The following is a 13,816-nucleotide window of genomic DNA, read 5'->3' as shown; positions in this document are numbered from 1 at the left end:
GTGATCTTGCATCTATGAAGAGCAAGGCACTGTGCTGTATATGGTTGGCGCCTCCCTTTCTCCCTTCCTTTCTTTTCCAAGGAGCATTAGCTAAGCCAGCATAACCTGCTACCAAGCTTTGCCCTGGGCTTGCTCAGTGCCGAGTCCCTGGAGCAGATAGAGCTGCAGGCTCTCAGGTTTTGGTCCCAACTTCTCATCTCCCACTCCTGCTCAGACCCTATGAGCTCCACCCTCACGGTGGAGCCTCCATCCACAGCCTACCTGGTTCCAAGGGCTCCCATCAGCACCCACATTCATTGCTTTCGGAAATTCTGGAGGGAGGGAGAGGAGATAGTGTGAGTCAGGAGAAATGAGGGGTCAGCCTGCAGGGGTCTCTCGGCTAAACTTAGGAAAGAGGAGGCATAAGGACGTGCTTGAAGACCCAGACTCCTGACTAGTTTGAGCTGAAGTTTTAGAGAACCAGGCTGAAGGCTCCGAGTGGGTCACTGGGACCTCCCTCGCATCACAGGAGCCTCCACTGCAGCCTTCGGGACACATGCCCTTCAGCCTCTCCCCTCGACCAGCATTAAGTGGGCAGTGTACTAGCAGCACGACGCTGGGCAAGCAACGTGCCTGCTCTGAGCCTCACCGTCCTCATCTTTAAAGTGAGCATAATAAGAACTACCTCTTCAGGGTCTTAGAGAGAGAGGATGCAGCCGCACACATCCAGCACCTCATAAGCCCATGGTCCACAGTGCACGTTCAGTCAGTGCTCATTCTTGCCCTCTTTGTGTTTAGGTTGAACTGGAATCTGCTTTTCTGACACATCTGTCCTAGGGGTTGAGTTCTTCCCATGAAACTTTGCAAAACTATTCAAATCCCTCTTCCAGATGAAACTCATCATATTTGAAACAGCATGTCCAGCCCTCCTCTTCTCCACCTGGATGGTCATCTGAGTTCCCAACCATTGCCAGGAGGCGTGTGCTGGATGTGCCACGTGTTTTCCACCCTCCAGGAGACAGCACTTCTGTCCACGTTTCACGAATGCGCTCAGATTCTCTCCGCCCTTTCCCCCGACGGCTTCGTTCCCCACGCCCCACTTGGCTCCCCGCCTTTGGGCCTCTTCCATTCTGTCCCCACCCACCTGAAGCTGTGTCACCTCTGAGCTGGCCAGGGGTCCGTAGCACCGCTAAGTCTCTTCTCTCTGACAAGAAGACTCAAAACCTTTCTCAGTTACGTACTGTTCGGGTTTTGTTTATCAGTCTAGTAAACATTTCCTGGCCACCATGTACCAGGGCATGTTGACTCCACTGCTTTGCTGGGCCCTCACCCAGGCCCATGAGCAGGGCTGGACAGAACTCAGCACTCTGAGAGGACGCAGCAGCTCCGTGGGCCCCCCCGATCCTTGGACGAGGGAGTGCTGTGGCTGCAGCGACTGTCCAGGTTTCCGGCCTCTGCCTCACTTTCCAGGAACCTCCGCGGCGCTATGGGCAGCATCGCGCCAGACCGTGACCCTTGTTAAACTCGGGGCCAGGGGATTCTCATTCCCGGCCTCTTCCTGTCTTGCACTCACATCTCTGCTTCTCTGAGCCAACCTGCAGGCCTGATTCTGAACCCCCAGGCCTTGGGAAGAGCAGAATGTGGAAGGATGGGGACAGCTGGGCTGGAGCAGAGGAAGAAGATGATCCTGGAAATAAATGGCTTTTCCATGTGTGTCCACATGGGTCTTGTTGGAGGCCAACCGTAGGCTCCCCCTGGGGACCCCAGCAGGAGACGAGCTGAGGGCTGCAGAGGAAATGGGCCAGAGGCTCCGCAGTCCACACGGCTCCCGCTGTGTTCACAGCTGAGAGGAGCGGGGAGGGGGGCAGGAGGGACAGAGGGTCCGGCAGGGGTCACGGCTTAGTCACTTTGTACACTGCTCCTTGGAGACCGGAGAGGAAATGACTGGGGCCCTAGATGGAGGGGTGAAGAGAGGGAGAACAGCAGAGCAGGGGGAGAAGGAAGGGGAGGCGGGAGAGGTGGAGCCCCCTCGGGGCCTGGTGCCTGTGCCAGCTCTGCCTGGTAACGAGCCCTCCTTCCATCTGCTCGACCACTCTCGGTGCCCTTCCACAAACAGCCCTTCCTGGGCCGCTGTGGGCAGGACACCCCGTTTCTCTGGGCCTCTGTTTCCTGATGGATGAACAGTGTGGTCGTAATGCCCACCAGCCGCTTCTCTGAGTCGCTGTAAGAGCTGGCTGCGTGGTGAAGTAGGAGACGTCTGCAAAAAGCATAAAACCACCGTACAGAAGTAGGGGGTGGAACGAGAGCGGACCTTGGAAGCAGATCAGCGCTCGGATCCTGGCTCCATCAGCCACTAGCTGGGTGAGGGCAGACACGTGACTTACTCCAAGTCTCAGTTTTTCCCCTAGGAAAGGAGGCCACTGTTAGAAAAGTGTTGTTAATTTTGTTATGTGTGGTAATAGTTTTGTGTTTATGTAAGACAATGTTTCTATTTGTTTTTTTTTCATGAATACTCAGATACTCAGGGATGAGATGTCATGGTATCTTTGCTTTAAAATACCTCCGTGAAAATAGAATCGATGAAGCAGCTTTAGCCAGGTCTTTAGTTCCATATTGGTTCAGGGATGTTTACGGGGCAGATGCAAAACCTGCTTGACACCAAAGTTAGCATTTCCCTATTTTTGTAAAAGCCTAAACTCGTTGAAAAGCCGTGTTAGGTGTTCTCGGTGGAAGTGGTGGGCAGGAGAAAGGAAAGAGCATTTGGAGGCACTTAAAGTGGAGAGCAGGACATGTCCCCGACCTGCGGACAGGTCAGAGGTTCCTGGGTCCCTGGGACGGGATGAATGTGAAGGCCAGGCCCATGACCCAGGGGGGCAGAGAAGTGTAGAGCCCCCTGGAGGCTCGGGCAACAAGGTCAGCAGCAACCGTAGGGCCCCGAGGTTCGAAGCGTCTCCGTTTTAACTCATAAACCTCCAGGATTCTGGTGGGACCCTGGGAGGGGCAGGGGCTCCAGTATGGAGTCCGCTTTCTTTGATTCTAATGACATAAAGGAATGGATACTCTTGCACACGTAAGTCTGTGGAGTGAGAGTCACACCCCCCTGCCTGCTATTCTTATCATTAGTGTTCCTGTTATTTCTGTTATGAAACAGCCTGCAGCCCGCGCCGTGACACCAGGTTTGAGTGCGTGTTGAACGCTGCTCCACTAGAGGAAAGCTCGGGCAAGGCTGAGGTTCCTCCCCTGTAGATGTTCCAGGCCCTTCCCTGCTCCAGCTGGCAATGGGGCTTCTATCATGTCTGGAGTGACAGTGTTAGGACAGCTTTCTGTGATTGAGGGCCTGGCTGGACCCAGTGGGTGTCTGTCTGCACAGGGCCGAGGGGGAGCCAGGCCAGGCACCGAGGTCTGTGCAGGAAGCCAGGGCTCAAGGAAAACTCTTGCCTCTCTCTCCATCTTCAGGCCTGGTCTGCTCGCTCCTCCCCCCTTCCCAGTCCCCCGCTCCCCAGCCTGGCTTGATTCTCCGAGTTCCCTGGCTGGGGAGCTGGAAGGAGGAGGGAGTTTCCAGAATGTCTCTGTAGAGCTCCAGGGGGAGGCTTGGCAACTGGAAATTGTCAGCCATCTCCTTGGCAACCGGCAGCCAAATAATTCTGGGAATGGAGGAGGCTGGGGAGCTCTCTGCAGGCTGGCCAAGAGAAAGCAGGCCCTCGGCCCCCAGAAAACTTCAATTCTTTCTGACCTGTGTCAGTCAGGGTCCAGATGGGAGACAGAGGCCCATCAGTCAGTTGAGAAGAGAACTTACTATAAAGAATTGGTAACTGGGTATAAAGTTGCTAATTAAGTAGCACAAGAGAATGCTTAGGTGTCATGGAGGTGGCAACTGCTGGGGCTGGGAAAACAAAGGAAGAGGCTGGAATCACTGAACCTTAGACATTTCAAGGAGGGGGACCCAGAGCCTGGGACCCTGGCCTCTGAGGAGGAGGCTCTGAGTAGGAAGCAAGGACCCCTGGGCTTGTGCCCAGACCTCTGAGGAAGGGGCTCCTGCCAGCTGGGGGTGGGGTCTCTGGGGCAGGGACGTGGGGGTGGGTGGTGGATGATGAATCTGCGAGTGTTGGAAAAACTGCAAACTGGATTCAGCTGCAGCTTCAGGGTGGGCCTGGGGTGAAGAAGTGTCGTTGAGATGATGCTGACGGGGAACACACAGACACGAGGGATGCCCACCCTTCTTCCTCCATCCTGCAACCTCCCTTTAGCAACTCCTACTGGGGAATCTGCGAGGAAACAGTTGGTAAAGCAGAAATGGGGCTCACAGGGCCCAAAGTCAGCATCGCAAAGCAGTGGACAGAGGATGGGTCTGGAGGTGAGAAGCAAGACTCTTAAAGTATTAGCCACTGGGGGGCGGGAAGTTCTGGTCTTCCAGCCCCAGCTTTAGCGGAGAGAATGGGGCTGAGCACATAGTAGGCGCTCATCTAATATCACTATCTGGCCTCTGCCTTGGTTGGTTCCTGAAAGGGCACGTGGGCTTCCCTGGACTTACTCTGGCTTGTCTGGAAGAGTTACTGACATTCACAGGCTCTGACAGCTGGAAAGAATTTGTATAATGTTAAAGATGAAAACAACATCAGTGAAGAAATATTTAGGTAAAAGTGGCCTTAAGAAAACTAACTATAAATCTCTGTGATCAAATAATACATTAAAGGTAAAGGACAAGATAAATAGATCCAGGGGACAGAAATAGAAACAAGTCGAGAAATATATCCCAGTACATATGGATTATAGTATATGATAAAGGTGGTATTTCAAACCAGAGGGGAAAAGGATAGTTTATTTAATAAATTGTATAGACACAACTGGCTGTCTGTCTGAAAAAACAAAACAAGGTTAAGCTCTCTACCTCATGAGTTATGAAAACCAAGTTTCAAATAGATGAAAGATTTAAATGTATTTAAATTTAAACATTTAAAACAATTTAAATATTGGTTTTTATATTTAAACAATTTCATGAGGAAATATTTAAAACAATTTTAAACAATATTTTAAAAATTTAAATATTTAAAACAATTTAATGAGGAAAAATTAGGAGAATATTTATACAATCTAAGGTTTGAGGAGATTTTTCTAAATAAAGCAGAAAGTCCAGAAGCTATAGAGGAATATTTTAAATGTTTAAATTTTAGAAGGATAAAAGATAACATATACAAAGTCAAAAGACAAATTATAGACTGGAGAAAATATTTCAATTACCACTAATAAAGAGTTAACATCTATAATATACAAAGAGTTCCTACACACAATAAGAAAGAGAAATGACCTAGTCGAAAATGGACTAAACAAAATGTCAGTACCTTTATGGAAAGATGCTCAACGTCATTAATAGTCAAGAAGATGCAAATTTTTAAAATGTGACATCACTTTACATTTATTGGAATAACAAAAAGAATGAGGAAGGAGAAGGGGAAGGGCTGGGGAAGATGTGGGAGAGAAAACACTCTTGATCACAGCTGGCAGGTATGTGAATTACCACGGATTTTTGAGAAAGGGATCTGGTCACATATATAAAAACTAAACATATGCATCTCTTTGACCCAGTCATGTCGTGTCTGGCGGTTTATCCTATGGGGGAAAAGAAACCCCAGCAAACTCCAGTATGCAAGGTTATGCATACAAAAAATTCTTTCTTTTTTTTTTTTTTTTTGCAGTATGCGGGCCTCTCACTGCTGTGGCCTCTCCCGCCGCGGAGCACTGGCTCCGGACGCGCAGGCTCAGCGGCCATGGCTCACGGGCCCAGCCACTCCGCAGCATGAGGTATCCTCCCGGACTGGGGCACGAACCTGCGTCCCCTGCATCGACAGGCGTACTCCCAACCACTGCGCCACCAGGGAAGCCCACAAAAAATTATTTATAGCATTTTTTGTGGCGGGTTTTCCCATCATACTAGTAATGGTTGAGTGATACACATATATCCATATACTGTAATGTTATGCAGCTATTCAAAAGAATAAATTACACAAAGACAAATGCTGTATGATTCCACTTTAGATACCTCTACAGTAGTCACACTCATAGAAACAGAAAGGATGGTGGTTGTCCGTGGCTGGGGTGGAAGCGGGGATGGGCAATTGTTTAAGGGGTACAGAGTTTCAGTTTTGCAAGATGAAAAAGTTCTGGAGGTCGGATGCACAGCAATGTGAATACTTAACACTATTGAAAGGTACACTTAGAAATGGTTAAGATGGTAATTTTTATGTTATGTGTATTTTACCACAATTTAAGAAAAAATAAATTAGAAGGATTTTCATGAGGTTATGTGAGAAAAGCAACTTTCAGAGAAATCAGTGTGGTATTTGTGAAATAAATGGCAATGGGTGTACATAAATATCTGTTGGGTGGTCCAGATCTGCTTGGCCGTGATCTGTGTCCTGTGGTTCCAGAGCACTCTCACCCTCCTCAAAGTCCAGGATTCCAGGCTGGCGTCGAACTAAGCTTACTAGCTCTGTCAGCCTTTGGGTGGCAAAGCACCCTTTAGACTTTTGCCCTGGTGCTCCCCCATCTCCACCCTCCTCCTCCAAACACCAGGTCCCCACAGGCCCTGGTACTGCCTGCCAGGGCGCACAGCTGTTTCCAATATTCTGCACAAACTTTATTGAGATGGGAAGCCCCATTTCTCATCCATCAGGCCCCAGCTCCTCCTGATCAGGTACATATGACCTGACCTGTCAGCAAGGCCTGAGCCAGCAATCAAAGGGTAGATTGTTCTGAGCGAGGAGATGAGAGGGGCAGGAGCCTGGGGAGCTGAGAAGGGCCCAAGGGAGTCTTCAGCCAGCCTGGGGCAGATGCGGGTACTCTCAAGCTGAGGGGAGAAAGGGATGCAGGGCTGGATAAATTCTTTAAGGGCCCCTGGTCTGCTCATCTTCTTGTCTTTCCTAACTAATGATTTAACATTTATGTGGTGCTTCACTCACTGTTTTCGTATGCTCTGTGGTCATGGGGACACCGTGAGGATCCAGTAAGGGGGGCCAAAGGTGATTCAACCAGGACACTCCTGAGTGGTCCAACACTCCAGTGCAATGGTCCCCGAACTTTAGGAGGCATCAGAATCACCTGGAGGGTTTGAAAAATAGAGCTTGCTGAGCCCCAACCCCCGAGTTTCTGATGCAGGAGGTCTGTGGTAGGACCTGAGAATTCGGATTTCTAAGAAGTTCTCAGGAGATGCTGATGCTGCCAGTCTGGGGACCACACTGAGAACCACGGCTCTGGTATCATGGGAGCGGCTCTGGGCGGCTTGCAAGGCAATACATGGATGACAATTATTATCTCCTCATGCTTTAATGCATGTTAGAAAATATAACCAGCATGTCAAACTAGTTATATTTTTAAGTAAAAATAAATTGATTTAAGGATATATTTACACATCTATGTAGTGTGAAGATTGGCAAAGAAGGCGAAGGCAAAGAGTGATTGAAGTCTGGGCAATACTGATGAAGGGGAAGGGCAAAGAACAAGGATTCAGACAGGCCTGAAGTCCAACCCCAGCTCTGCTGCAGGATGGAAACCACGACCTCTCACCTTCTGCATTTATCAAATGGCATCCTTAAGTTTCCTTGGGAGTTTCCCAGGACTAGTGAGGACCGATTTGCTTTCTCCCTCCCTCCCTCCCTTCCTTCTTCTTCCTAAGGAAGCAGGCACAATCCCCAACCTGAGGTTGCTTACAGTCTAGGAGATGTGCTCTGTCATCTTCAAAAGCTGAGAAATTGTAGGGGTTATTACAGTCCTGGTCCCCACCCTAAGACAGAAGCCATCCCTCCCTTCGGCTGCAGCCCAGGACTCTGGAAGGAGGAAGAAGCCCTAGCCTAGGGGATCCTGGAGGGTCAGGCAGCCTCTCCTGGATGGGCAGACGCAGCTTCCCTCGGCTCCACAGTCCTTCCCTTCGGGGAAGCTCTGATGTTTCTGATCACGCTGCCTCAGGTTAATAACACAGCGGCTTGGTGAACCCTGAGCCCCAACCCATGTAAGAGGGAAGGACCTGGGCCTGGCCCAGAAAATCCTAGAGTTTCTAGAGGAACAAGGCCCTGGTCTTCATGGTAGTAGGGCCGCGGGAAAGAAAAGAATATGATTTAATGAGACAGAAAAACCAATATTCTTCTGACCATCGGCACGAAGAAACCTCTCGGGGGGACGCCCTTCAGGGAGCTCAGGCCAAACCAGATGGTGAGAGGCAGCCATTTAAACGAACCCCCTGGTTTCATGCTTTCGGCTGAGACCTCCAGACTCCAAGTGGCGTTCCCATCCTACCACCAATTCCATGGGTCTTTCTCTCCCTGCCCTCCTCGTTTTAATGATCTCAGACGGACATAAAAACAGCTGAGCTCAGCACAAGCGACTGAGACAGGAACATTGCCTCAGGGTCCCCGAGGACCCCAGCTGGGTACCATGCCGCCCTCGTTTCCATTTGGACGGGATAAAGTGAACTCATTTATTCGGTTGTTTTAAGTGAGCTCACACGAGGCAGTGCCAGAGAACGGAGACATAAATCTCTCCCAGCACGTGGAGTCACTGCCAAACACCTTGGATAAAACTTTCTGCCTGTTCGAGACAGTTTTTCACCCCCTTTAGAAATGAGGAGGGAAAAAGTACTAAAAATCGAAGGGAGTCGGAGGAGGGTGTTAGATTCTGGGAATGACAAACTTGTCAACGCTTTGGCCTAATAAAAATTCTTCCAGTAAGAAAGGCAAACTTTTAACTCCGAGATTTTCCTGAGCGCGCTTTCGGGGGCGGGGAGGTGGGTGGAGGGCATCGCTGGTCATCTGGCCAGGCTGTGGGTTAACCCTGATGGGTGACGACGGATTTTCTTGCAGCCCATAAAGGCAGTATCTGCACCAGAGGTGAGCAGCTTGTCACACTTCACCCTCTGCGCTGTGGGTACAGCCTCAAATGCTTCTAAACAAGAGCAAATTCATGCAGGCTGTTGGAAAACATTTTGAAAACCCCCAGCCAGAGAGCAACCTTACCTAGGAAGTGCAGTCACTCAGGGAAGGGACAATGAGTGGTTTGGTCTAGCCAGCCCCTGTGGCCATGGGACCAAGAACTGTTTTTGTTTTTCCTTCACTGAGAGTTCTTTAGAGTTTGTATTCTTTGCAAACACTTGAAAGCAACAAACATGTAGAAGAAAGTCACCCACAACCTCACCATTCCTACAATGTATCCAACGGTTTTGTTTCAAAGTCTCTTGTCTACACAGTACTTTTTTTTTTTTTAAATAAATTTATTTATTTATTTATTTTTGGCTGCGTTGGGCCTTCATTGTTGCGCGTGGGTTTTCTCTAGTTGTGGCGAGAGGGAGCTACTCTCCGTTGCGGTGTGCGGGCTTCTCATTGCGGTGGCTTCTCTTGTTGTGGAGCATGGGCTCTAGGCATGCGGGCTTCAGTAGTTGTGGCTCGTGGGCTCTAGAGCGCAGGCTCAGTAGTTGTGGCGCACGGGCTTAGTGGCTCCGTGGCATGTGGGATCTTCCCGGACCAGGGCTTGAACCCGTGTCTCCTGCATTGGCAGGAGGATTCTTAACCACTGCGCCACCAGGGAAGTCCCTAAACCCATACTTTTAAAGCAAAATTGTGACTAGGACTCCAGGCCCCCTTCCCGCTACCCCCTCCCTTCTTTTTCAGCTGAGAAGTCTCATCTAGATTGGTGTTCTAGAACTTCACTACTCAAAGTGCGTTCTGCAGACTAAGGGCATCGCCACCACCCAGACCTGTGAACTCAGAGCTGCAGCTTAACATGCTCCCTCGTGGTTTCTGTTTACACTCAAGGCTGGGAGAGGATGCTCCAAACACATGCGCCAGGACAAAACTCTTCTATAAACTGGGGCAATACAATTCCTTCCTTCCCTCCTCTTCATGCAGGGATGGGACATGAGTGAGGGGAGGCACTGGGCTGGGTGCAGGATGGATTAGGAAGGGTCTCTGCCTTCCTGCGCCTGGTGTCTTCCCTGACATAAAGCAGAGATGAGGAGGATTTCAGAGCTGGAAGGGACCTCTGCGGATGAGGCTAGAACCCAGGTGTCCTGACCCCTCCACTCTCATCACTGGTGCCTCACCTGGACTCCCTCAGGCAGACGAGTCAGCAGGTGGGCATGCACGGCCCAACCTGGGAACACCCAGCGAGAACACTCACCCCCCAACCTCGGCAGTCACAGACTCCTGGCCAGGCCATCTGTGCCCATTCCCTTGTGTCTTGGCTTCAGGTGTGCCTCCTGACTTTTTTGAAACAGGAAAGATTTACTATATGATTCAATATTGTAAAGAAATCAATTATCCACCAATTAATGTATGGACTGAGTAAACAAATTATTACTGCCAACTGGGTACAGATAAAAATTCAGAGGTTTTCTGGAAGTTGAGAAAATGGATCTAAAATTAATCTTGAAGAATAAAATTGGTAATGATTTTTTTTAAATGAGAATTAAAATAGTCAGGAGGAACAAGTCCTTGAATTAAAACACTGTATGACAATAATACTTAAAACTGTGGCACTAGCGGAAGAACAAACCAGAATTAAGTAGGTACCCAGAGTCCTATTATATGTGTGCAGGTGTATAGAAATTTAACATAATAAAGGAGACTGTGGAAAAAAGAAAGATCTCTCAAGAAATGGTATTGAATTTAGTTAATTTGTTTAAAAAAGGGAAAATGTGACCAATTTGATATACCTCACACCAGAATAAATTTCAGATGGGTTACTCAAATATCTCTTTTAAAGATAAAAATCACAGTAATAGGGCTTCCCTGGTGGCGCAGTGGTTGAGAGTCCGCCTGCCGATACAGGGGACACGGGTTCGTGTCCCAGTCCGGGAAGATCCCACATGCCGCGGAGCGGCTGGGCCCATGAGCCATGGCCGCTGAGCCTGCGCGTCCGGAGCCTGTGCTCCGCAACGGGAGAGGCCACAACAGAGAGAGGCCCGCGTACCTTAAAAAAAAAAAAAAAAAGATAATGGTACTTCAACCCCACCCAGATTTTCAAACGATGGATAGCAAAGTATTATTTGGTGGGTGGGGCATAATGTCTGTCCTCCACCCCAAATTCATATGTTGAAGCCCTAAACCAACCCCCCAGCCCCATCACCACGTGATGGTATTTGGAGGTGAGGCTTTGGGGAGGTGATTAGGTCATGAGGGGAGGCCCTCACAGTGGGATTGTGGGATTAGACACACCAGATAGAATGCATGTCCCTCTCTATCTGCCACATGAGGACACCGTGAGAAAGCAGACCAGTCCTCACCTCACCAGAAGCCGACCCTGCCGGACCTTGATCTTGGACTTTCCTGCCCCCAGAAATCTGAGGAAATACATTTCTGTTGCTTAAGCCCCCGCAGTCTATATGGTATTTTGTCACAGCAGCCCGAGCCGACCGAGGCACAAAGCAGTAAGGGAGATGGAGGAAGACAGCGGCATCCAGAGACAAAGGGCTCTTACAGCCGGCCTGGCTGACCCATCCCTCCTTAGAGTTGCGGGGACCACAGGAGGGCTCAGAGCCAGAGGACAGTGCCCCCGAGAGAGGGGTAGTGAGCAGACGGAAGGGAGGAGGGAGAGTCCCAACTCTTCTCTCAGCCGTGGGTAAAAAAAGTACAGAAGACGCTGGGATGAGTTCTTCCTGGGTTCTTCCCAGAGCAGAAAGTTGATGCTCCCTGCAGCATAGGGCAAGGCTGTGATGTTTCATAGTCTGTGGGTTGCAACATGACGACAGTCCTCAACACATGCTGATTCCCTGAAAGTGGTAGAGGGGTACAGTGGGGTTTAGGATTTAACAGGACCCAACTCTTCTGCTGTCCCTTGAGAAAATGAATGTGCCCTCTGGACCAGCCTGCAGGGTTGTCCGTACTGCAGCAGGAAGGCCCCTGAGCTCGGAGGGCAAAGAAGAGCAGGCCCAGGGGGAGCCCCTCGCTCTGGACCCCACTGCAGCATCCATCCCGGCAACTGCGCTGTCTCCGCCTCGGTCCTCTTTCTGACCTGGGCCCCCACTTGAGTCAACGGGAAAGAGGCTGAACCTCTCAGGGGACCAAGAGCGGAACCAAGGCTGGACACAACCGGCTCCTCTCCCAGGGTCTTCTCTGGAAAGGTACCACTTAACCCCCAGCGATCCTCTAAGACTTTCCACTGTTGGCCACAGGTGCAGAGTCTGCCAGAGCTCTCCTGGGGCCCGATGTCTGCTGGGAACATCAACACTTTCTCAAGAGCAAAAGCAATCATGTCTCCTGAGAAGGGCTGTCAGACATCCTACCAGACTAGGACCCACACGTTTGCCTTTCCTGTTACTCATAGTTGCCTCAGATCCAGCACCTAGCATCCAAGGAATCTGTGCCCCCGGCGGCGGCGAGGTGTTCACTCACGACTCCCACTGGAAATTACAGCCCTGCTCTACGCCATGGGGAATTTCAATATGCTCACGGTCTGAAGCTGGCCAACATAAACCTAATGGATTTGGTTTAGTGTCTGTTGCCAAGTAACACACAGCTGATTAGCCCGGCTCATGGATGCGCTGGAACCATCTGGCTATTCCCGGCTTCTCCACGTACTCTTCCTCAGGCTGGCATCCACAGAGAAAGACAACCCTGGCCCGGCCAGGCACAGAGATGCGAAGGCTGCTGGCAGTTCTGAGCGAGGAACTGTGCCCCGCAAGACAGCCCTGGGAGTGTTGACTTGCCCAACTGGACAGGTCGTGTGAAGGCGGTTGTGATGCACACAGAACAGGGATGGATTTCTGCCTCCTAGGTGGAGAGACAAATGGAAGCGAGGAGGGGCAAAGGGGCAGGAAGAATGCCCACTATATGCAGACTCTTTGGGAATCGCTGCCAAATGGAAATCGCTCAAGACGCCTGTGAGGGTAACTGATAGAGATTCCATCAGATCTGGACCGGAAAGGGAGGTGGTAAAATCTTATTTAAGAGACCACAATGCTCAGCTATGATGGAAAGTCCAACTCAATTCTCCAATAGTAAGAGAGAGCAAACTCTCTTGAAACGCTTCCTACGTTTATTCATCTTGCGCCACACGACTGAGGTTCAAAACCAAGATGGCAAACATCAGGGAAGAACGTTAGTGAAGGAAGAGATGGCAAGAGAATATGTACTCAATGGAACAAGTATTCACTGACTGCCTATTACACGCTGGGCACTGTCTTGGGGGCTGGGTATCGAGTGGATAAGCTGATCCGGCCCAGAGAGGAAGGCAGACATACCATAAGAACACGAGCGGACCTTCAGAGGTAGAAGCTCTACTTTTTATAGATTCTGTCCCTGGGGCTTCTCTTTGCCTCGGCATCTCCCCCGCTAAGACAGTGGTCTTTAAGACCTGTTGCTTTACCTGTCTTCAGCTCCCTTAGGTAACTGTTTCTGAGCTCTACCCTAAGAGAGTTTGGTGTTTGGTGCACAGTATGGGGAAGAAATCTGTATTTTTTTCCCAAGTTCTCCAGGTAATTCTGGCGATCAGCTGGATCTGGAACACTGTCTCAGTGGATCTATGTTAGGTGACTGCAAGGGGGTACTAAGTACCTGAGGAGAGGCACCGTGCAACTCACGTTCTCTCCTATAAGAGGAGATACAATGTCTTCTCCTCTGGGAAACTGGCCCCGACGGTGTTTGGGGTGCCTCCTCTGAACCCCTTCCTTAAGCAAAGACCATTATTAAAATAATGTTGGCTTATTCTGAGTCTCTGCTGTGAGACTCTGAATTCTGAAATGACTGGTACGTCTTATTCATCTCTCTTCCTTGGTGTTTAGCATAAAGGGTGCATGATAAATATCTGCTGTGGGGTGAGGAGGCTGAACGATTTTCTTGTATTTGAGCCCTGCCCA

The sequence above is a fragment of the Mesoplodon mirus genome (assembly GCF_964341445.2).
Source record: "Mesoplodon mirus genome assembly, chromosome: 7".
Classification (NCBI taxonomy): domain Eukaryota; kingdom Metazoa; phylum Chordata; class Mammalia; order Artiodactyla; family Ziphiidae; genus Mesoplodon; species Mesoplodon mirus.
This window is presented reverse-complemented; position numbering follows the sequence as displayed.